At 34.0% G+C, this 22,887-nt stretch overlaps 1 protein-coding gene across 43 annotated transcripts in view; it reads left to right on the forward strand.

Moving 5' to 3' along the window:
- The window catches only part of Lingo2 (leucine rich repeat and Ig domain containing 2), a 1,208,229-nt gene that overhangs the window by 305,731 nt on the left and 879,611 nt on the right, over positions 1 to 22,887 (forward strand). For 2 of the 43 annotated variants that reach the window (XM_074051650.1, XM_074051652.1), the window contains exon 3: positions 16,681 to 16,819. The exons of the other annotated variants lie outside the window; for them this stretch is intronic. The gene's annotated coding sequence lies outside the window, so the exon portion shown is untranslated. The remainder of the gene's footprint in view (positions 1 to 16,680; positions 16,820 to 22,887) is intronic. 43 annotated transcript variants of the gene reach the window in all.

A 22,887-nucleotide genomic window follows, 5' to 3' on the forward strand; every position in this document is an offset into this window, starting at 1 on the left:
TCAAATTTATTTGAATATAGGTTCTCAAAGTAGTCTCTGATGATTTCCTGGACTTCCATGGTGTTTGTTGTTATCTCCCCTTTTGCATTCCTGATTCTACTAATTTGGGTTTTTTCTCTCCTCATTTTAGTCAGGTTTGCCAGGGGTCTATCGATCTTGTTTATTTTTTCAAAGAACCAACTTTTTGTTTCATTAATTCTTTGTATGGTTTTTTTGGTTTCTATTTCGTTGATTTCAGCTCTTATTTTTATTATTTCTCTCCTTCTATTTGTTTTGGGATTTGCTTGTTCTTGTTTTTCTAGGAGTTTGAGATGTATCATTAGGTCATTGATTTGGGATCTTTCAATCTTTTTAATATATGCACTCATGGCTATAAACTTTCCTCTCAAGACTGCCTTAGCTGTGTCCCATAGGTTCTGGTAGGTTGTGTTTTCATTTTCATTGACTTCTAGGAACTTTTTAATTTCCTCTTTTATTGCATTGATGATCCATTCTTCATTAAGTAATGAGTTATTTAGTTTCCAGCTGTTTGCATGTTTTTTGTCTTTACTTTTGTTGTTGAGTTCTACTTTTACTGCATTGTGGTCAGATAGTATGCACGGTATTATTTCTATTTTCTTATATTTGCTGAGGCTTGCTTTGTGCCCTAGGATATGATCTATTTTGGAGAAGGTTCCATGGGCTGCTGAGAAGAATGTATATTGTGTAGAGGTTGGATGAAATGTTCTGTAGACATCTACTAGGTCCACTTGATCTATTGCATATTTTAGATCTTGGATTTCTTTATTGAGTTTTTGTTTGGATGACCTATCTATTGATGATAATGGAGTGTTAAAGTCTCCCACAACCACTGTGTTGGCGTTTATATATGCTTTTAGGTCTTTCAGGGTATGTTTGATGAAATTGGGTGCGTTGACGTTGGGTGCGTACAGATTGATGATTATTATTTCCTTTTGGTCTATTTCCCCTTTTATTAGTATGGAATGTCCTTCTTTATCTCGTTTGATCAATGTAGGTTTGAAGTCTACTTTGTCAGAGATAAGTATTGCTACTCCTGCTTGTTTTCGGGGGCCATTGGCTTGGTAAATCTTCTTCCAGCCTTTCATCCTAAGCATATGCTTATTTCTGTCAGTGAGATGAGTCTCCTGTAAGCAACAAATTGTTGGATCTTCTTTTTTAATCCATTTTGTCAAACGGTGTCTTTTGATGGGTGAATTAAGTCCATTAACATTAAGTGTTAGTACTGATAGGTATGTGGTGATTCCTGCCATTTAGTTATCTTAGTTGTTTGAAGGTTTGATTGTGTGTACCTAACTTGATGTTACTCTCTACTGTCTTGCTTTTTCTTATCCTGTGGTTTGGTGCTGCCTGCCTTTTCATGGTTAAGTTGGGTGTCACTTTCTGTGTGCAGGATCCCTTGCAGAATCTTTTGTAATGGTGGCTTTGTGGTCACATATTGTTTTAGTTTCTGATTATCATGGAAGACTTTTATTGCTCCATCTATTTTGAATGATAGCTTTGCTGGGTAGAGTATCCTGGGGTTGAAGTTATTTTCATTCAGTGCCCGGAAGATCTCACCCCACGCTCTTCTTGCTTTTAATGTTTCTGTTGAGAAGTCTGCTGTGATTTTGATGGGTTTACCTTTGTATGTTACTTGTTTTTTCTCTCTTGCAGCCTTCAATATTCTTTCCTTAGTTTCTGAACTTGTTGTTTTAATGATGATATGTCATGGAGTAGTTCTATTTTGATCTGGTCTGTTTGGTGTCCTGGAGGCCTCTTGCATTTGTATGGGAATATCTTTCTCTAGATTTGGGAAATTTTCCGTTATTATTTTGTTGAATATATTACGCATTCCCTTCGCTTGCACCTCTTCTCCTTCTTCGATGCCCATGATTCTCAAGTTTGGTCTTTTGATGGAGTCGGTGAGTTCTTGCATTTTCTTTTCACAGGTCTTGAGTTGTTTAATTAGTAGTTCTTCAGTTTTTCCTTTAATTACCATTTCATCTTCAAGTTCTGAGATTCTGTCTTCTGTTTGTTCTATTCTGCTGGATTGGCCTTCCGTTTTGTTTTGCGGTTCTGTTTCGTTCTTTTTTCTGAGGTTTTCCATATCCTGGCTGTTTTCTTCTTTATTGTTGTCTATTTTTGTCCTGAGTTCATTTATCCATTTATTCATTGTGTTCTCTCTTTCATTTTGGTGTTTATACAGTGCTTCCATGGTTTCCTTTATTTCTTCTTTTGCTTTTTCAAATTCTCTATTTTTATTGTCTTGGAATTTCTTGAGTGTCTCCTGTACATTTTGGTTGACCCTATCCAGTATCATCTCTATAAAATTCTCATTGAGTACTTGTAGTATGTCTTCTTTTAAATTATTCTTGTAGGCTTCATTGGGTCCTTTGGCATAGTTTATCTTCATTTTGTTGGAGTCTGGCTCTGAGTTTCTGTTCTCTTCATTCCCCTCTGGTTCCTGTACTAATTTTTTGCTGTGGGGAAACTGGTTTCCTTGTTTTTTCTGTCTTCCTGTCATTGTCCTTGGTGTTGTTACTGTCCCTGTACTGTGTGTAATTAAGTATTTTCTAGCTTGTAATAATAACAATGGTAATATTGAGAATGGAAGAGTGAGCTGAGATGGAAAGCAAGAAGTTAAAGAAAAGGGGAAAACAAATATACAGACAAGAGGGAGAAAGCAGAACAAGGTATCAGACAAGAGAGTTTCAAAGGTATAAACAGGGAGTGTTAGTGTAGTAATCGACAGTAAGCTGAACAGACAATAGAGTGACAGAGAGAGGATTGAAAATCAAAGATAAAAAAAATAAAAAATAAGTATATGAAAGTAATATCTATTTATAAAAATGAATTAAAATAAAATGGAAAATAGAAAATTAAAAAAAACAAAAGAAACCAAAAAACCAAAAAACTTCCAAGTTTATATGCAATGCAATTTCAGTCTTAATAATTTGGATGTCCGTCTCAATCTCCAGTCCTGGAGTTGGTGCCTCAGATGTTGTTCTGTAGTTGTCTCATCAAAGGGGATGCATAAAGTAGAACAAAACTACACTCACACACACACAGAAGAAAAAAAAAAAGCCCCACCAAGTGTCCCCAGTTCAAATGCAATACAGTTTCAGTAAGTTTTTCGGCTTGCAGGTGTAATTCGGTTGTTCTCTCATCAAAGGTAGGGAGAAAAAGAAAAAAAAAGCGTCTGGAGGCAGTTCTGAGAGTGGTACCTGCAACTGTGGCTTGCCTGCCTGCTGCTCTCAGCCTGTAGCTGGCGGCGTTATTTATGCAGATCTCTGGGGTGAGCTTAGCACTCACCTGGTCCCACAGGCTTTGTTTGCTCAGAGTTCTCCTGTGCCGGGGAGGGGGGCCTCTGCTACAGGCTTTTCCCTTTCCAAGCACTGGGAAAGGCGACACTGCCCCGCGTTGTCAGGCCTGCGTGTTTATTTACAGTTCACGTGGGAAGTGGGTCTTCCCTCCTCTCACAAGCGTCCCCGCTCCTGGTTGCTGGGCGCCCCCGCTCCCGCCAGAGCCTCTCCGGCCCGCCCGGCTCGTTTATTTACAGTCCCGGGAAGGATTCCCTTCCCCCAATCTTCAGCGCTCAGGGCGCCCCACCCTCTTTCCAGCGTGTCTTAACTGTTCTTATTGCTTAGTACTCAGTTTCTCTTTTTTTCCTGGGTAGAGGTCAGTCTGTCCAGGGGGCTATGCTGCTCTGGCCCAGGCTTGTCTGTGGGGGAACCGCGGTACCACGAAGCTCACCTGGTCCGCGTCTTCCCAAGCCGTATGGGCGCCGGCCACTGGCGGCCCGGGGGCCTCCTCGGTTCTCCGTTTAACGTGAAGTGGAGATTCTCTGTGCCGGCTGGAGATGTGGAGGAGTCAAAGTTATGCCTTTTCTCGGTGATTATGCCTGCAAAGTGTGTCTCCAGCGTCTCTCCAAGATTTCACTATAGGAGGGTCGCTTTCTGCTTCCTACCTCTAGCCGCCATCTTGGAATTCCCCCTTAAATTCTAATATTTATATACATATATATAATTTAAAATAAGCATCTATATTATTATTTCTTCAGAAAAAGACCTCTTTTCTAGGAACCTAGTTGCCTAAACATTTTTAGAATTATTGAGTAAAAAGCATAGTCTTTGTAGAACATCTAAGGAGTATTAAAGACATTCTTCCCTTCATCACGTTCTGCCATTAGAACTTGCTTAATTAAAGTAACAACTAACATTATGTATAGAGTTTTCCTATGTTCAAAGTTGAAACAACAGTTTTCACAATCCAGTTAATAAGGGTAAATAAATTCAAATCAATGTAACCCTAGGTAGAGTTGCCTGAAAAGATTTGCTAACATTTACCTCCTAATTTGGGGGTTCTAGATCTTCATCCTCTGTAGGACAGGTGTTTAGCCAAGCCTTTCTTAGACATTAGCTTTGTAACAGAAATTAATCTGGAAAGAATAGTTTGCTTACTAGTAGAAAATACTCAATGCTATTGAGGTACAATTAGAGAAAGGAATGATGGTCAAATTTTGGTAAATGAATTTTGGTAAATGTAAAATATGAATTAAATATAACTGATGTCTTTCCTTTGTCATTAGTAATGGAATGCTAATCCTGAAGTAAGTGGATAGGGCTTGATTTTCAATTAAAATGATTTTTATTGCTTAGTAGTTCTCCCAGTTAACTTAGTATGTCTTATTTCTACCTCTTGGGAAATATCTATCTGGTATTACATAGATATTATCAAGTGGAAAACTAAATGCTTACCTCCCTACCAGTAAGATTGTGAGTCTGATGTTCAAGGTACATAATGCTCATTTTTAAACTCTTAATTTATTTAATTTTTATTGATAGTATAAAGAAAAAGTAATTATTTAATTAAAAGAGTTTGGTCATGAGTACCTGTGAGAGTATGTGTTAAGTTTGTTTATTAGAAAGCAATTTTTAGACAGTCCTCTTAGAATTCTGTATCAAACTGCACAGGTTTCTTTTTATCATCAACACCTGGTTAAACAGGGTAGAGTGCTGTTATGAATTTGTCGTCACATCTACAATTATAACCGATTTTCCCAGTTTCACAAAAGATAACATCTTTTAATATTGCCCCATTATGGTTTCATAGTTTCCAACTTGTAAATCTTATCTTTCCTGTTAAATGTCATTTTCCCCCTATTTCTGTTATAATAAGTGAGAATAGGGGCAGTAGTTTAGTTCCAAAGAAATTGGAATTGTCTTCCCTCTAAATGTACATTTCCTATAAGATATAACTTAAAGACAACACTTGTGAACATTTGATAATGCTAGAATTTCTTTTGGGTAGAATGATTAAAACCATTAGACATTTTTAAGATACTCATCATTTTACTTGTAGGTGCGAAACCTGAGTTAAATGACCTTTGAAGATTTTTTTTTCAACTCTATGGTTCTGTGATTTTATAAGTAAAAGTATGAAATTTGGATGATTTTGAAGTGAAAGATTAAAGACAATATTGCATTATAAATTGAGAGGAAATCAGCACATCATTGACTAGAGTGTGACACTCCCCTTGAGTAAAAGGTAGCCTGGTGCACAAGTTATTATTCATCTCCTGCTAGGGCAGGGTTTCTTTTAGTAGCAGGAGATTTGAAAAAAAATGTTACTAAGTGCCCACTATAAACCATGTATTTTTAAAATCTTAAGAGATAAATACTGTGATAAACATTTTATATGCAAGAAGGTTAGGCTCAGAAAAACAACATTTACCCAATGAATGCTCAGACATATCCCAATTTCTCAGGCTCATCTTATTCCCTGTGAAATATTTTCAAGAAATTGTTCCTTGCACTTTGTCATCTTATGTGCTGCAAAATCCTCTGGGAGCTTGAATATGTAAATGTTATTTGGTTACAATCTAGTTTATCATTGACAATGTTGAGCTTAATATTTTTGTACTATACAAAAGGGTTTTTTCTGTGCTTTTAAATCTGAATATATTGCCATATGCCCAAAGTAATAACACAAGGTATGTGAAGCAAAATGTTGAAGTCTCCTTTCTACTGCTATCTCTGCTTTCCCTCCCACTTCCATTACTGCATCCCCGTTATAAATGTTTTAAACGAGTTGGTAGGTGTCTTCTAGAGTGTCTTCTATCTGTATATATATTTCCATGAGAATATATTATGCACATTGTTCTTTAATTTAGTTTTAAGTCAACAGACTATCATGAGCATATTTTTGTATAATTTGCTATGTGTATTTACATATTATTTGAATGCCATTAGTAATATATAACTCATTTTAGTATCTAGATAATGTTACTGAATTTTAATTTATTTCCTCGTTCCTTACTAATTAATATTTAGGTTGCTTCCCACTTTTAATTTATTATAATTGGTCTTTGGTAATATATTTTGACTCATATAAGCATACCTGTAGATGTCTAGAAGGAGAATTTTTAGATAAACTTTTATCTATTTTGTCCATTTAAAATTTTTGCCATTTCTACTATGTACTCAAAAGAACATGAGAACTTACACATCAAGTGAGTACCCATTTCCTCACGCCCGTGGCTGATACATGTTTTGATTATTGTCATTTTGAATGATGAAGTATCTTGTTTTACTGTTTTGACTTGCTTAATTTTTAATATAAATAATGTGAAACAAATTTTCATATAATTTTATAACATTTCTCTTTCATTTCTTATGGTTTACTAGTTCAAAAATTTGCTACTTTTCTATCATATTTATGTTCTTCTAATTGCTTTTTTGTATGTTTTTACTTATAGTGGCCATTGACCTCTCATTCAATATACAAGCATAAATATTTTCTCATCACTTTATCTGTCCCAAATGACTAAGGTACAGTCTTTTACCTCTGGAAGTTCAAAGAATTTGGAGGGGCAACCAGAAGCCCTTACACTTGAAAAGAAGGTGCTCTACTAGCAGTGGGAACATTGATCTTAGGATCCCAAGGAAAAAACTGCAATCTCTGTATGAGGAAATAAAGAATGCTTCATAGTGGGCATGCATTATAGTTCTGTCTTTAAGAATCATCAAAACTGTCCTAGGAAAATTTCAAATAGAACATTTTATGTTTGAACATTTTATGTTCAAACCAGAAGCACGTTTGTTAGAGTGAGAAGTTCAGTGGGGTAGGGCATGGCACACATGGATTTAAGTGGCAGGAAATGATGTTGGACAGTTTGATTGTGGCCAGACTGTAATAAGTTTTGCTGATTGTACTGTAAAAGCAATGTCTAGGAAATATATATATATATATATATATATATATATATATATATAGAGAGAGAGAGAGAGAGAGAGAGAGAGAGGAGATATAAATGCCAGGTTTGGTTTAGAAAACACAGGTAAAAATTTGTGTAGCATTTCATTAATTGGCTACTGATCTACAATTTGGGAAATAAAATAGCCAAGGAGGAAACCTTGATGTAAGTGGCTGATATGAGAGATATTTCTGATTCTAAATTCTTTTTCGCTTTAGTGTAAAGTTTTTATTAATAAACACGTAAGTTTGGCTTTGAAAGCTGGTGGATGTAGACTTTCCTTTGAAGATACTTTCATCTAAGTTGGCAGGGAGGGAAGAATGACGAAGGAGGAAGAAGGAAAAAGCAGCCCTCAGAGTTCTGGAACTTGAGGAGGAATGGGGTAAAGGTTGCTGCATTTATTATTCATGGCAGTTTCCTTGGTGGAAGTTGCAATGTTGAAGAAGACATTGTTCATTAAAGTCACCAACTGTCAGTCTGGGGGCTCCTTGAGAAGCAGGACTGACAACTTATCATGTACCTTGTGTTCCCTTCTTCAAGCTTTGTCTAGCACACAGTTCAAATCCCTGACTCTTACATAATTTTAACCCTTCTTGTTTTGATGCTTGTGGTTTCTCTGTCATAATAATCAACACGCAGGTAGTTACATTTAAAATCATAAAAGATAGCTTCATCTCTTCTGAGAAGGCCTTCTTGGTTCCAGCTCTGATTAGTCACCTCTTGAACAGGATCATGCACTTGCCATCATTAGAGGTAGCCCCGTACTAGAAATGTTTGCAGATACCCAATGACGCTGAGCAACTTGAAGTCTGGGAAATTATTTCCTTTTTGATTTTTCAGAAGTGTTGAGTATAGTTTCTTCTACATAGTAGGAATTCAAACATCCTGGATGAATAGATAACTGGATGTTTGTTGAATCTAAACTAAATTTGAATTCTGTGTTCTAACTATGCCTAACCTTTGGTAGTTGTAAATATGTTTTTAAAAGTTTATCACTTAAATTTATCTCATAGTCAACAAATAGTTCTGAGTTAAAAATGGGCACGGCAGTCTGTTATAACATCAAATCAAGTAGGGCCCAATTTCACCAAATCTCTTATTAAAATCTATTATTTTCATTTACCCTCACTCAAACATTGCAGAGGTTGTGAGTTGAGTCTTAAATAACATATTCTTTTTCTTTCTGTCTTTATCTGAAAAGCCTCAGTGGTAAGCTTAATTTTTAACTGCAAAATGTTGTCCTTGAGGTTTGAACAACACCAACCCACAGGAAACAAACTATGTTTGCAGTTACTCAGTTGAACTGCTGTTCCAAATATGAGATTTTCATTAATGAGGGGAATAATAAATACCAAAAGTTTATGTTTTTAAAAATGCTTGTTTTCTTTCCTCTCACAGCCTTTCCAAAAAGGCCCTTGTTTCTTCTCTTTAAATCACTGTACAATTAAATTGACCTATAACAACCTGGATCTTTGATTATGAACATTTGAGTAAATATATGGATATTTGAGTATGTTTGAAGTAGGAAGTTACTCCCAGATGATAGAAAATAGCCCACAATGCCACTTTCTAAAGGCATCAATCTTGGAGTAGGAAAAAGGTCAAAACATCTGCATGTGTGTGCATGCACACATACTCAGGTTTTTCTGAGGAGACTGTGTAGCAAGGCAGACACCCACTGCAGAAACTGAGTCTCTGTATATTATTTTTTAGACTAATGATTTTGACAGTAAGCTAAAACTATTGATTATTGAAAAATACTTCTTGGAGTGTAACATAAAATATCTTCAATGTGAACTATCTGGTAAACTTTTTGGACAGTACCTTCCAAAATTTTTATTTGAATATTGTAAGGTAATATTGTTTAAATCACTTCCAACCAAAGGAATCATTTCCTTGTAGGCCTTGTGCATATAAACTTTTATTTGATTCTACCCAGAATTTGGTATAATATATAATTTAATTTCCTGTCTTTAGTAGGTTTCCCAAATGATACAGGTAGTATTGAATTCTGGGAACTTATGAGGAAAGGGCCAAATGTAAACTATTAGACAAGCTTGGGTCTGTCTAAAAACTCAACTTTTCTGATCTTGAACAAATTACTGTCTTCTGAACTTCAGTTTCCATATCTTGAAGATGGAGTTTCTTTATGCTTTATTGTAGTCAGAACTAAATGAATTAATATATGTACTTGGTAGGAGCTGAATAAAAGAAAACTCTGAATTCATCTTTCATTATTTTTGAAAATAATGAAAATTTCAGTAATTTTGCATCTCAAATTTATTAAAAACACTTTCATTGACATAGTAGGTACAGGATTTTGTCTGCCTTTTAAAAATGAAAGACACAGATTATATTAGCTATTATTAGCAGTTACATTAATTGATTATATAATTAACAAATTATAACTTTAATGTCTTATATCATTGAAATATGTATTCTTCCATTGTCATTACCAATGGTGAAATTATCATTCCTTACCCATTTCTCTGTGAATATTTTTTAATTCTTCATGTCAGTAGTAAATTGTTTTTGTCCCATGATGTGCAATATTACTTTCAATATTTAAAGACAAAAGAAAGAGATTTAACAGAACAAAAAAGGGGAAAAACCAAACAGCAGGAGGATAGTATTTAGTGTGCATACATTTTTCATTTCCTGTTCTATTTTTATGTTTCGTGTTATTTTACTTGCTCTATCATTTCCATTCTTTTTACCTTTCATCACCAGGAAAGAATGCAGGCTTCCTTTGGAGCTATGCTTCCCACTCAGTTTTATCAGCAGGGATTGTCATATTAGTTGTGTGATGTAGTCCTTAACTTCAGGTGCCTCTGTTGGTTCTGCAGCTGTTTTACCTCTGTCAGCTGCAATAGTTATGTTAACTAGAATTGCTATTATGGCCTGTATTGAGATATTAGCCCTACCTTTCCCTTTTTCCTTTTATTTTGGTTTTCTTGCTTGATGGGTTGAAAAAATGTAAGATATAAATTTCTAAGGATAAGGATGAATTCAGCAAATATAGTACAAATTGCTTCCTATTTAGATGTTTGAATAGGAAAAAGGTTCTCATTTGAAGACCCCTCATTTCATTTGTCCTCTAATAAACGTATTGATGAATTGGAGCCTAAATAGAAAGAATCTACAGTTAGCTATAATTTCCTTAAAAGTTGTGGGACAGTAAGAGAATAAAGTTAATTTTACAAATTCATGCTAACGTTAGTGACTTCACAGTAATAACTTTATTGGAAGAACTCAGAAACATCAATCCACATCTTATCTTATAACTGCAAATAATGTGCCATATCTTGTAGCATATGTCAAATCAATAACAGTGCTCTCTATTTCTCTGAATGACTGGGGTGTTTTCTTTCATCCTTTCCTTAGAACCCAAAGTATGCTCCTTTCCTAATATTTGTTAAATGTATTATAATATCCAATTATAAGTAATTAAATAATAAGAATAGGCTTTGAGAATTATATTGTTAGGAAATTTCATCACTGGGCAAACATCGTAATGTCCTTACACAAATCTAGATGATATAGCCTCCTTGACACCTAGGCTATATGGTATATTCCTATGCCTAAGCATCCAATGAATAACTGATGTGTTCTTACAAATGAAGATATTGAGTACAAGTGAAAAATGTCAAAGGGGTTCTTAATAAACTTAGATGTAGACAATAAGCATTTTGGTGTGGGTAATTGATCAAAAAATAAGGAACTTCATCTAGTTTTTGAAGTCAAATAGTGTAAATGTATTAAGAAATAGTATTTTATAATTAATTAGTGTACCAGAAAATTAGTTCAACCAGAACATTTCATTCTTTGAGTACATCCTCTTATATAAATTGATAGCATATTTGACAGAAAATGTGGACATTTTATTTAAAAAGTAGCTGAAATCAATTTAAAGAAGGGTCTGCTTAAAGTTTTCTTGCATTCAAAATCATTAGAAAAGCAATGTTGAATGCCCCACCAATACAGAGCACTAGATAAGGATTGCTTACTCTTCTTGTTAAAGAAAGAATGGCAATCAGCAGGATGAAATTTATAAAATCCACTCTGGATTTTTTTCACCACCATTATTTGATCAATTTAGTTTAGCTAGTCACAAAGCTACTTAAGATCACTTTTGTTTGTTTTTATGGTTTGGTTGATTTTCTTTTGTTGTGACAACGCCTCCAATTTATAATCTTTCTGCCTCAGCTTCCTGAGTGCTAAGATTACGTATGTGCTGCACCATGCCCTACAAGATCACTTTTTAAGGTGAGATGATCTATTTTCAAACCTATATCAATTTGTGAATGTATCTTATCAATCTACCTGATGTACCTTCAACTCAAGAGGTCATCCTGGGTCAGTTTGGGACTGAGTGCAATAGTCTTCATTATAGTTGGAGAGCATTTGTACAGCTGTCCCTTTACCCAGCACATAGTTCAGATAGTCCAACTCCATTATTTCACAGCTCTCTTGCTTCCAAATTTTCTGTCCTTACTACTTACAATCTGGTGATGCTTGCTGGTTTTTACTTATTGTCAAAATATGGTACAGATTTTCCTTTTTGTCTATAGTACATCAAAGGGAAAAATAGCATTCCTTCCTTAAACAGGTCATGGCCTACATGTTCTCATCTGCCTGGAACACGCTTACCCTACTCTTCTCATTGCTAACTTCTACTGTCCCTTTAGTTCTCTTTCACATGGTCCTTCCTCAGAGAAGCTGTCTTTAACCTTCTAGATTAAGTGGCCTTTGCATGTGGTCTCCATTAGTTCTTTGTAAAAACTTTACAAGGAAAATATTTTCAGTTCCATTCTTCTCAGTTCCTTGAAGCATGGGGCTGTATTGAGTTTGCTTTTCCCTCCCTAACATCTATCCACTGCTATTTCTGTCATATAATAGTCATAAAATAAACATTTCTGAATAGATAAATAATCTTACAATTTTTTTCAATCAAACATTTTTACCATTTATTTACTCAGGAAGTTGGGTTTGGTTGTTACATGTATGGTTTGGGGAAGTGAGTAGAGTGTTACTAAATGCTAACCTACAGTAACAGTGTTAAACTTCCTGGTACGGTATGTTCATAAATTTCTGCAAAACATAACCTTTTAATTAATCCTGACATTTCATGATGTACTTTGAAAAATGTTGAAATTGCCACCTGTGTAATATGCCTCCTATGTCAGTAAGATTTGTAGATTACTTTCTTTTCATTGACTATAAATGAAACCTCTAGGTTTCTTTTTGCTCTTTAGATAAATGCTATTATTGGGGAAAGCCTAGAAAACAAAAATGGAAGCTTTCAGTGATTTTACTAAAGAAATAAACTTTCTTGAATGTTATTTGCATGTTTTTATTGGTGTGGGTTTCTTTCAGAGCTGAACCTAACATATATAACATAGGATTTGATTTCACAAACATTCTTGGATTTCAGTAAATCACATAAAACAATGTTTACCAGAAAATGTGTGATAGTAAAAATGGGTAAAATTTATGTAAGGACTTTTATAAAATATGAGATTATGTAATTATAAAATATAAATCTTAAATACTGGGCATATTTTAGAGCAAATTACCCTTCAACACTTATAACACATGATATATAAGCAAGACACATAGTTGTATTATTTATCTTACTTTCTACTTCTAACAAGTATATTTATAACCATGGACAGAACCAGGTTTTATCTTCCTGCATAATTTCATAACAGCTATTACATCAGCAAGTTTTTAAAATGAAATTCAGTGGTTCATAATACAGATAGCATACATTTATTTTTAAGTTTTGTTTATTTAAAATAAAATGTAAGTTTTTCTTATACTTTTCCAATCAAAAGTAAGTGGTGCAAAATTGTGTCTATCAGTCTTCAACTGATTGTAAATATTATGCTATCTAGCTCATGATGCTATAGAAAGAGTATATAGAAGAAGATTAAACTATTCCTTCAACTTTTGGTGGCATTGGGTATGTGATTTTTATTGGTTCATAGGTTCCAGTTTTATACAAACTGTGAAGTGCTGTGGATTTCTTTGTGAATCACCATATCTAAGATAAGGTGGTGGTGGTTTACAAAGTAATTCATAGTGCTTGACAGGTGCTTCTGCAGTTGATCTACACCTTGAAGCCTAGGATCCTTTTACTCAGCCATTTAGAACAAAACACTTTGTATTATAAGACATAAATGTCAAGAGATCCCTGGTGCATGTATTCTAGAATTCCTTAATTTTGTATGGAGAGTTAACAAATATCAGAGCTGTGTCAAACACACCAGAAATTATGATTACTTTACCTAAATAGTCATGCTTTTCATAGTTTCTATTCCTATCTCTCATGTATTTGAAAAAGAAATTTGTAATACTTCTTGACTAAGTACCATGAGACATCAGAAACAGACGCATTGAATTAACATTCTCACTCCCAAATCACAAATACACTATTATTCTTACCTTTTTGAGTTAATTAATTTATTTTTTTATTGTTGTGCTGGGGATACATTGTGTCATTTACAAAGGTTCTTACAATGTATCAATATATCATACTTGAATTCAGCCCCCCTTCCATTCTTTTACCCCTCTCCCCTCATTCTTGGAATAGTTTCAACAGGTCTCATTTTTCTATTTACATACATGTGTACACAGCATTTGCACCATATTCACCCTCCTACAGAATTCTCCTCCCTCCCACGGGTACCAATTCCTCTGACAGGACCAGTTCTGCCCTCCTCTTCTCTGATTTTGTAAAGGAAAAGAAAGTGACATTTTTGTTTGGTTAAGATAGCTATACAGGGTGTTTCATAGTGATATATCTCTTTATATACATATTATAAACTGAATTGATTCATCTCCTCTATTTTTCTTCTTTCTACCTTAGTCACTTTCTTATGGTGCTTTCAGCAGGTTTAAAGATTCTATATTCATTCTTATATAGAGAGTACATCAACCATATTACCTTCTTAACTTCCTTCATTTACCCTCCCTCTCTCCTATGTGACCTCCCCTTACTGTTTTTCACAGTATTGCTTGTATTTGTATTAGGTCTATATTTCACATATGAGAGAAAACATGCAGCCTAAACACACCACTTTTAAATTTAAAGATTTTACTTTTAGTTGGATTATTCTATAAAGCTAGTATAGTCTATAGATGTATACTCCATAGAACTAATATACATAAAGCTAATACCCAGTGAATATATTAATTAAATGGTTTGACAACTAAGTTATTATGTGTTTGTAAGTGTCAATGTTTTGTAAATAATCAAAATTTCTCTTCATTCAAACTGGAGAAACATTGTTGGTATAGGCAACAAATTGACTTTAATATGTGAAATTAAACATTATGATAGTATTTATTAAAATTAGATATTAATTGCATATGCATTTGTAGTTACTCTGTGAGGAGCAAGTTTCCATAGTCTCATTTTATGATAGAAAAGATTCAGTAACCTTATGAAGGTCAGAAGGAAAAATTACTTGCTGACATGTTGACTACCAATTATCTATTGTGCAACAAGTTGAACTTTGTGATCACTTCCATTATTAGGATTACTGAGTCTGTTTGACTCCTGAACCATAAATTAAACCATTCACAATGAATTATTTTAATTATGGATTTACGATGCAAATAGTTTTTGTTTTAGCATGTCATTTTCATTTGCAAGGCTAGAATATAGGTTTTATCTAAGTTCAATCAAATGGGCACAAGACTTCTATAACTATGAAAAATGTTGACCTTTTATTTCTTAAGTTATATTGGTACAGGTTTCTGAAATTACTTCTGAATCATCAATGAATAAGTATATTGTATTCCTTATGACTTTATTTTTGTCTTGTTATCGTTGAAATTGTGCATCTGCTCTACAAAGTTGGGTAACTTTATACAAATTATCACATTAAATCATTAAGTTCTATTACATAAAGGAAAATCGACAAATTCTTTTTAAAATACATACATATATTAGCACTATGATGAATTGATATCTGTGCATTTAACAGTAAAACACGACTTATACAAATATCATCAGAGATGATTTTTATAAGAATTATCTTACTACTGTAATTTTAAATTATCCAAATATGTTATCCAAATTCCTTAACTTTAATGCAACAATGTTTATAATTGGCATTTTTTTCTTTTAAAAATATATATCCTTTTTTACTTTGGACTCTATGTTCATAAGCAAGTTCCATGCAGCTCTGGGATTTCCTGTGCTTTTGTTAGGGACTCCATTGATGGGAGGAAGGGAAAAAGCAAGGGAAGAAGCAAAAAGACAGGTTTCAAAGATTTAGTTGTGTGAGAGTTCTCTGATTTTTCTGTTTTATTAAGAGGATACTTATAATATTTCCTTTTAGGTAAAGTTTGTGTTTTTAATGAGAATATTTGGAATAGCTAGTACATAAATTTCGAAGGCAGTCACAAGGTTTCTTTTTGAGAGAACTTTTAATTTACTAGAGGTAAAGCAGGTATATTTAACATACTTCATAATCATGTACCTACCTCGGATTATAATTGTAATGTCAAGTTGTATATTTTGAAATAGTATTGTTAAGTTATCCTTTTTAAAATAAATATTCACAGGTTTGCAAACAAAATTCATTCTAACGATAGTTTTGGGTAAAACATGCTCAAAGTAGAGTTCCCCTCCCCTGCTAAGGACAAAGGTGGCATCAAGGTCTAACTTTTGTGAGAACTATAGTATTTTTAACTGAGTTTATTATTTAGGGTTCTCCAGAAAAACAGAACCAATAGGATTTTGTATATAGAGAGATTTATCATAAGGAAATGGTTCACACAATTGTTGAGATATTGCAAGTCCAAAATATGATGGGATGGGCCAGGAGGCTGGAGATCCAGGGAAGAGTTGCAATTCAAGTCCAATGGCAGTCTGCTGGTGGAATTCTTTGCTTCACCAGGAGGTCATTCTTTGTTCTAGTAAGGCTTTCAACTGATAGGTGAAACCTACACACATTATGAATGGGACTATGCTAACCAAAAGCTACTGATTTAAATGTTATTTTTGTCTAATAATCAACATCACAGAAACATCCACAATAACATTGACACTATATCTGAACACCATGGTGCAGCCAAGTTTACAAAATTATCTTCACAGTAAAAATAGGGAGTTTTTTCAACAATTTTTTATTTGTAGTTCAAGTTATCAAACTCATGGCCTGGCACACACTTGGCAAGCACTCTACCACTGAGCTACATCCCCAACCTAAAAGCAAAACTTTAGTTTAAAAATAAGTTAGTGTTCTTTCTAAGATTTCTCTAATTATTTTTCATATATATGTTTGGGCATGTGAGCTTTGAAATATTTATATTTCATTCAATTTCTTGAAAGTTCAGTTAGTTTATGAACATTTCCTTGGGACATACATACTTTGAAAACTTCCTCTTTTTTTTTTTTTTTTTTTTTTTAGTGTAAAGCAGGAGAGTTTTTGAGATAGAAAAGTGTAAAGGAGGAGAGTAGAGCCCCCAGAATTGGGAAGGATCCAAGAGAGGGTTCCCCACACCCACTGAAATTAATCTGGAAGGAATGTGTAATTAATTGCAACCTAGGTAAGTCTTATTAAATCTTTGTTTTGAGTTTTAAATGAGTTTTTTAAAAGTTGCTACTAGATCTTTCTCTTTCACTTTAATAGACATCTCATCAGGTACTTTTGTACCTACTGTATTGCATATGCCAATAATATTTGTTACATGAGTGAATGAATGAATGGATTTTGAATATTGCCATTTAAAAAATGGATTTGATCATAGGTAAAATATGTAGACTTTTTTTTACTACTACCTTTATTCCTGATCCTACCTTTGATCTCATGAAAAGCTCTCTTAATGCATGTCACATTGATGGCAAAATTCCAACAAAAGTAAAGCAACAATTTTATCTAAAAAGTAATGAAGTGAAGAAAAAGCAGGGAATTATAGTAGTGTAAGTGGATGTCTTATCAAATGTGAGTGAAATACTTAAGAGTAAGGGAAAGACTTTGTTAGCAATCCATGAGTTTAAAAAAGTTCCAGTTCATTTGAATGCTTACTTTTAAAAGTACTTCAGCCAAATTACTCAAATTCTGAAGATATTAGCTCTGTACTCATTAGCAGTTAGTAGAATATCAACCTTTTATTTTCATGTGGGAGTACTTAAGTGGGGTAACTGAGCAGCACTGTAATCAGTGTCCTAATTTTGTCTCCTTGAGAGACTGTACTTTTACAGCTTATTCCCCAAATAATAATTAAAGGAATAAATTAAAGCACTGCAATTCTGCTTTAGAAATAATGTGATGAACCATGAGCAAAAGGAAGAATTGGGAAATGTAAACAAGCTTTCCTTCAAGAAGGAGCTAAGACTCTTAGAGATCATAAAGTATTTTCCAAGTACTTTACTTGTATCATCTCATTTAATTTCTATGTTGAGTGTCATTGTCTTCATTCTACAGACGGAAGACCTAAAGTGCCCTAATTTAGAAATCTCTGTTCTATGTTATGACATAGTACTTATCTGCAGAATACTCTCCAGTCACTCATTAGTCACATCCATGAGGTTTTACAGCATGCCAAAGGAAATTTCAGAACAAAAATTTTAAAAAATCAAAAAAAGCTACATTTGAGAAAATATTTATCTCTGTTTTTCCTAGTACCATCAGATTCCCTTTCTAATGCTTTACTGACATCTCAGTTTTGTCTGTGATGATATTTTATGAACTCTTTATATGCTGATTTTGGAAACGTATTCTACAAACTGATACCTATGTCTGCCAAAGTTCTTATATGTAGGCAGATGGGTATTTTCATGTGAAGTTTATGATATGTGTGAACCTTAGGTAACTATTATGTTACTTAGACTAAAAGGTTAGCTTTCCACTTCCAGATAATATTATCATTTCAAATACTGCAACACAGGGACACAAGCTAGCAGGTATGATATTGAGGTGAAAAGACAGAAAGATTTTAGGAAACATGAGAATATAGTGGTTATAGTAGACCAAGTTTTAAAATTAGACAATGAGGAAATTAAATCAGTAGTCCTTCATTAGGCATATAAAATCATTAAGGTTATGAAATTGTGTAATTTGAGAAACATCCTCACTGAACTAAAATTTCATGAGGTTAAGAAAATCAAGAAACTCTTAGAGAAGAGCAGAGAAGATAATCATAAAATCAGCATGAAGTTACATAAAGCCAGGGGAGAGAAATCTTTAAGACTCAGATTAAAAAGCATCTTTCTCTTTCTATGGCAAGGTTGCTATGGAAACACCAGAGAGGGCAGGGCCTGAGAACCTAGGGGACCAGCTTGGAGCTCAGGTCTGGATAGGATCTCTGTGTCAAAGACAGTGAATTTGCATGGTTGGTTTTGTTTATCCAGAGATGAGAATCTAAAGACCAAGTGGGAGAATAATACTGAAAAAGAATTACCCAGCAGAAATACAAAGTGAGCTATGTAGGATATGGAAATTTTCTAGTTCTAAATTAAATTGAATCAAAACATTAGCAAGTAGAAACATGTGAAATTAATTTTAATAATATATTTAATTTAATATAATATAACCAAATGATCATTTCAACAGTGATCAATGGAAAAATATTTAATGGGATATTTTATATTTCTTTTATTTTTTGACACTAATCCTTCAGGTTTGGATTTATTTTATTTATACTTATAGCATATCTCAATTTGGCTTAATCATATTTCACTTGCTCAAAAGTCACATATGGCTGAAGATATGGCATTGGACAGTATACATCTAAAGGACATATACAAGTATAACTTTAAATCCTTATATGACTAGATCAGGCTCCTTTCTCAGTCTTCTTAAAAAAACCTAGCAGAAGATCATGTTTAGAAGATGGATTCCTGAATCAAGCTGACTGGATGGCCTATCAACTGTGTAGTTGTGTGTGACCATGGGCTGCTCATGAATCCTTCCTAAGCAAAAGTTTGCTTAACTGTCAGATAGAAAAATAATATTTTCATTTAAGTTTGTTATAAACATTAAATAGATTAATATAAAACAAAGGCTTAATTATAAGGATCACATAATACAAGTTCATAATATGGAGCTGTGATTGTTTTTGTTGTTGTAAGCTGGCTTTTGAATGTTGTAATCTCTTAAAACTCAAATATAGACTCCATTGTTTTTTCCTATACTTTCTTTTAGAAATTATATCCATTCTAACACCTTCAATTCCCATTGCCATGGCAATTCACACATAGATTTTTATCTTGGGCTCTGACTTCTCAAACTTCCCAACTCAAACAAGATTCCTGACAGATCTATTAAATTACTCAAAAAAGTACTTTAGAATCTACATATTGAAAGCTAAATTCACATTCACTTTTTCTGAATTCTGTACCCTGCCAAATAAACAAGCAAAAAAAGAAGGAGTCTCCTTTTTCTTGGAGAGGAACCAAAATCCATACATAGGTGAAAGCCTGAAATTTAGAAATCATCCTTGATCTGCTCTCTCATACCTCCCATCAAATAGCCTCATCAAATGATTTCCTCTAAATTTCTTAAATCCATCCACATCTCTATATTTCTACCATAATCAGCTTATTCACACCAGTATGATTTCTTTTTTGATCATTATAATAGCTGTTCCTATTGTCATTTTTTTTCTATTTTGTGTCAATCTGATTAATTATTTGATTCCCCTCCCTAAAATGCTTCAATAACTTTTCAAATGGTCTAAAGTAAGCTGCTAAAATATTTAATGTGACTTAAAACTTAGCACTGTCTATCTTTGGTCCTTCCTGGGCTCTAGCATAGTGATTTACTTTCAGTTTGTCATGAGTACTCTTGTGTTAAGACACTCATGAGTTAATCTATGTGCTCAGAAATTCTCTTTTCTTAGTAGTTTCCTTGAGTTAATTCTTATTCATTCTTCAGTCATCAATTCAAATAACACCTTTTTCAGGTTAGTCCAGGTAAGTCTCTGATTTCTAGTCCTAAAGCACACATAGCCTCATAGTTTGTAACATACTTGTTTCTGTGATTCTTGGTTAACATTAATCTCCTATACTTGACTATAAGCTTCATGAGAGAAGGTACCTTTACTTTATTATACCACTCTTTTGTTTTCAACATGAAATAATAGTTTCTGCTATAAGAGGATACTCCATACATGTGGAAAGTACATCAAGAGTAAGAAAATCTTTCAGTGGAGGCAAACACAAAATCTCCAAAGAAATGAAACCACTTTTCTTATTGCAACAAAATCCTGCTCCCCAAGCTGATCCTAGCGCAGAACTGTGATTATTACTATTACCATTACTCCTATTCGTAGGAGCTGCTATAATTTGGCCCACGTTCATTCTCAAAATGTAGTAGGAGCATTGCTTCACCACCCTTGTTGTATCTCCAAATAACCATGTTAGGAATTTCTGCCTCCCAGTTACCTTGTTCTCATCCTGATCAAAGCCCAAAGAGACTGATTTAACTCCACTTGTGCCCACAGCCCTTCTGTCCAGTCCAGCTAAAAAGCTAGAATATTGCCCCAGGCAAGAATTGTCAGAGATAGGAAGAAGGAACCAAAGAATTTGATCCCCAAAGTCTAAGAGCAAACTAGAATTTCCTTAACCAGTGTGGGACTTGGAGACAAAACAAAATTGCATCTGGGACAGATACTGCCTGGTGCAGCTGCAGGCATCTAGGTTGAAATAACTCATTGAATGTTTTCCTCTCATGAAAGGATGAAAGTTAAAGAAATTGCTTGTATGTGTCTGGGGTACCTATCTTGTTACATTTTCTATGGCATATGTATAAATCATTAAGTTGCAATAGTGAGAGGAAATATTCGAATAGCTAAAAATGCATTAAAATGAATGGCAATTAATTTATGTATATCATAATCTACCTGATCATGAAGCATTCATGGAGCTTAAGGATAAATGTGGAGTATGCACTTTATAAAGACTAAGGCTCAGACATATTGATAATAAAGCGAAAATGTACGTAACAGATGGCATTTGGTTTAAAACGCAATTACTCTGCCTCCACTTCTTTTCATTACAGTAGGTTTTAGCACTGTATTAACAGTAGCTGCTTTTTAAAAAATTCATTTTCCTGTATTCTAAATCGTATACTAAGGAGTGCTTTCTCCACCCTCCCATTTTACTGGTGTAGCTTTCAATTTTCTGCTTCCTATTCATTTCCTAGGACGTTCTCAAACAGGCTGCATCGAGACAATTAGGCATGTTTTAAACTACCTTAGAAAACATGCAGTGATAAAGAAGATCATCCACTACACAACCACTGCTTGCTAACCTGAAGGAGATGTAAGACAGTCAGTCAGGGCAGGAGTGGCTTTATATTTAATATCATTCACAACTCTATCAGTAGTTATACTTTGAAACAGAAAATTCCATAATGTACTCTAATTTTGGCTCTGTATTCATTAGGAAGTAATTTAAAGTACTGTTTGTAACTTAATAATTGATTTTTTAAGTTTAGGAGGCAATTTTCTATTACTGACTTAAATATGTGACTCTGCTAATTATTTGTGCCAAAGAACATAAGGTTGAATTTGCAAGTGTTGGCAACCAACGGTTCTTTTTGGTACCCGACAGTATTGAAATTCTAGAATTGAATATACTGATATTTATTCTTGTTTTAGTTAGAAAAATTGTCACATAGATTTTGAGTGTGAAAGCCTAAAGCATCTTTTCATATACAAAAATAAAACACTTAAAACTTTGAATTACAAGTTAAGAACTTCCAGTTTAAGGAGGTAACTTTATTCTTACTTATATGTTTAAATATTGTGGCCAATGGATACCGATTTCCATCAAAGTAATTACATTGCAATTTTGATAAAGTTCATTGTGTTACTGAGAGATTATCTGTTTTAAAGCTCATAGACAAATAGCCTCAGCGCAAGAACATTGAACCATAAGCACAATTCCCTCCCATAATACCACTTTTACTGCTTTACATTCTTTTATACTAGCTCATGTTGGTTTGATAATGTCTTTGAGTTAGCTGTAGAGAACAGGGCATCATTGCACAGTGTTTACTACAGCCATAGTGCTCCTCAACAACAAAATGGTAGCCAGGCTCGACAGATTCTATCATAGTCTCATTCTTTATTCTCTCTTTCCCCTTCATTCCCTGTCCTCTGCCCCACTGTTGATTATGCTTACCAGAAGATTCTCACCATGGCTTCCTTATTATTTGCTTTGTTTCCCATAGTCCACAATCTACTCTAGCACAAGAATCATGTCCACATCCTCTCATATGCTTAAATATGACAAAATCTAAAGAATTTTTGGCCTTCGTAAATGTTTTATCTTTTATTTTTAGAATTTTTAAAAACACTCCAACATCTCTTCCCCACACAGACATGTAACCTTCACACCAACAAACTCACCTTCTATTTCTATCAAATCCCTATCATATTTAAAAGTCTAAAGAGAAACTATTCTGTGGACCCTTCCTGAATTCTGGAAAATAGGACTATCCCTAAGCCTGCCTCATTCTGCTTGTGTACAGTGACCCTGAGTTCATGGCACTGCATTTAATTATTTATCCTCAAAAGTTACAGCCAATGAACTGTAGGACAGAGGCATACCTTAGCCATTTTTGGGCTCACAATAATTAGCATGGTACCAGATATTAGGCTATTTACTA

This window comes from Castor canadensis, chromosome 13, assembly GCF_047511655.1.
Source record: "Castor canadensis chromosome 13, mCasCan1.hap1v2, whole genome shotgun sequence".
Taxonomy (NCBI): domain Eukaryota; kingdom Metazoa; phylum Chordata; class Mammalia; order Rodentia; family Castoridae; genus Castor; species Castor canadensis.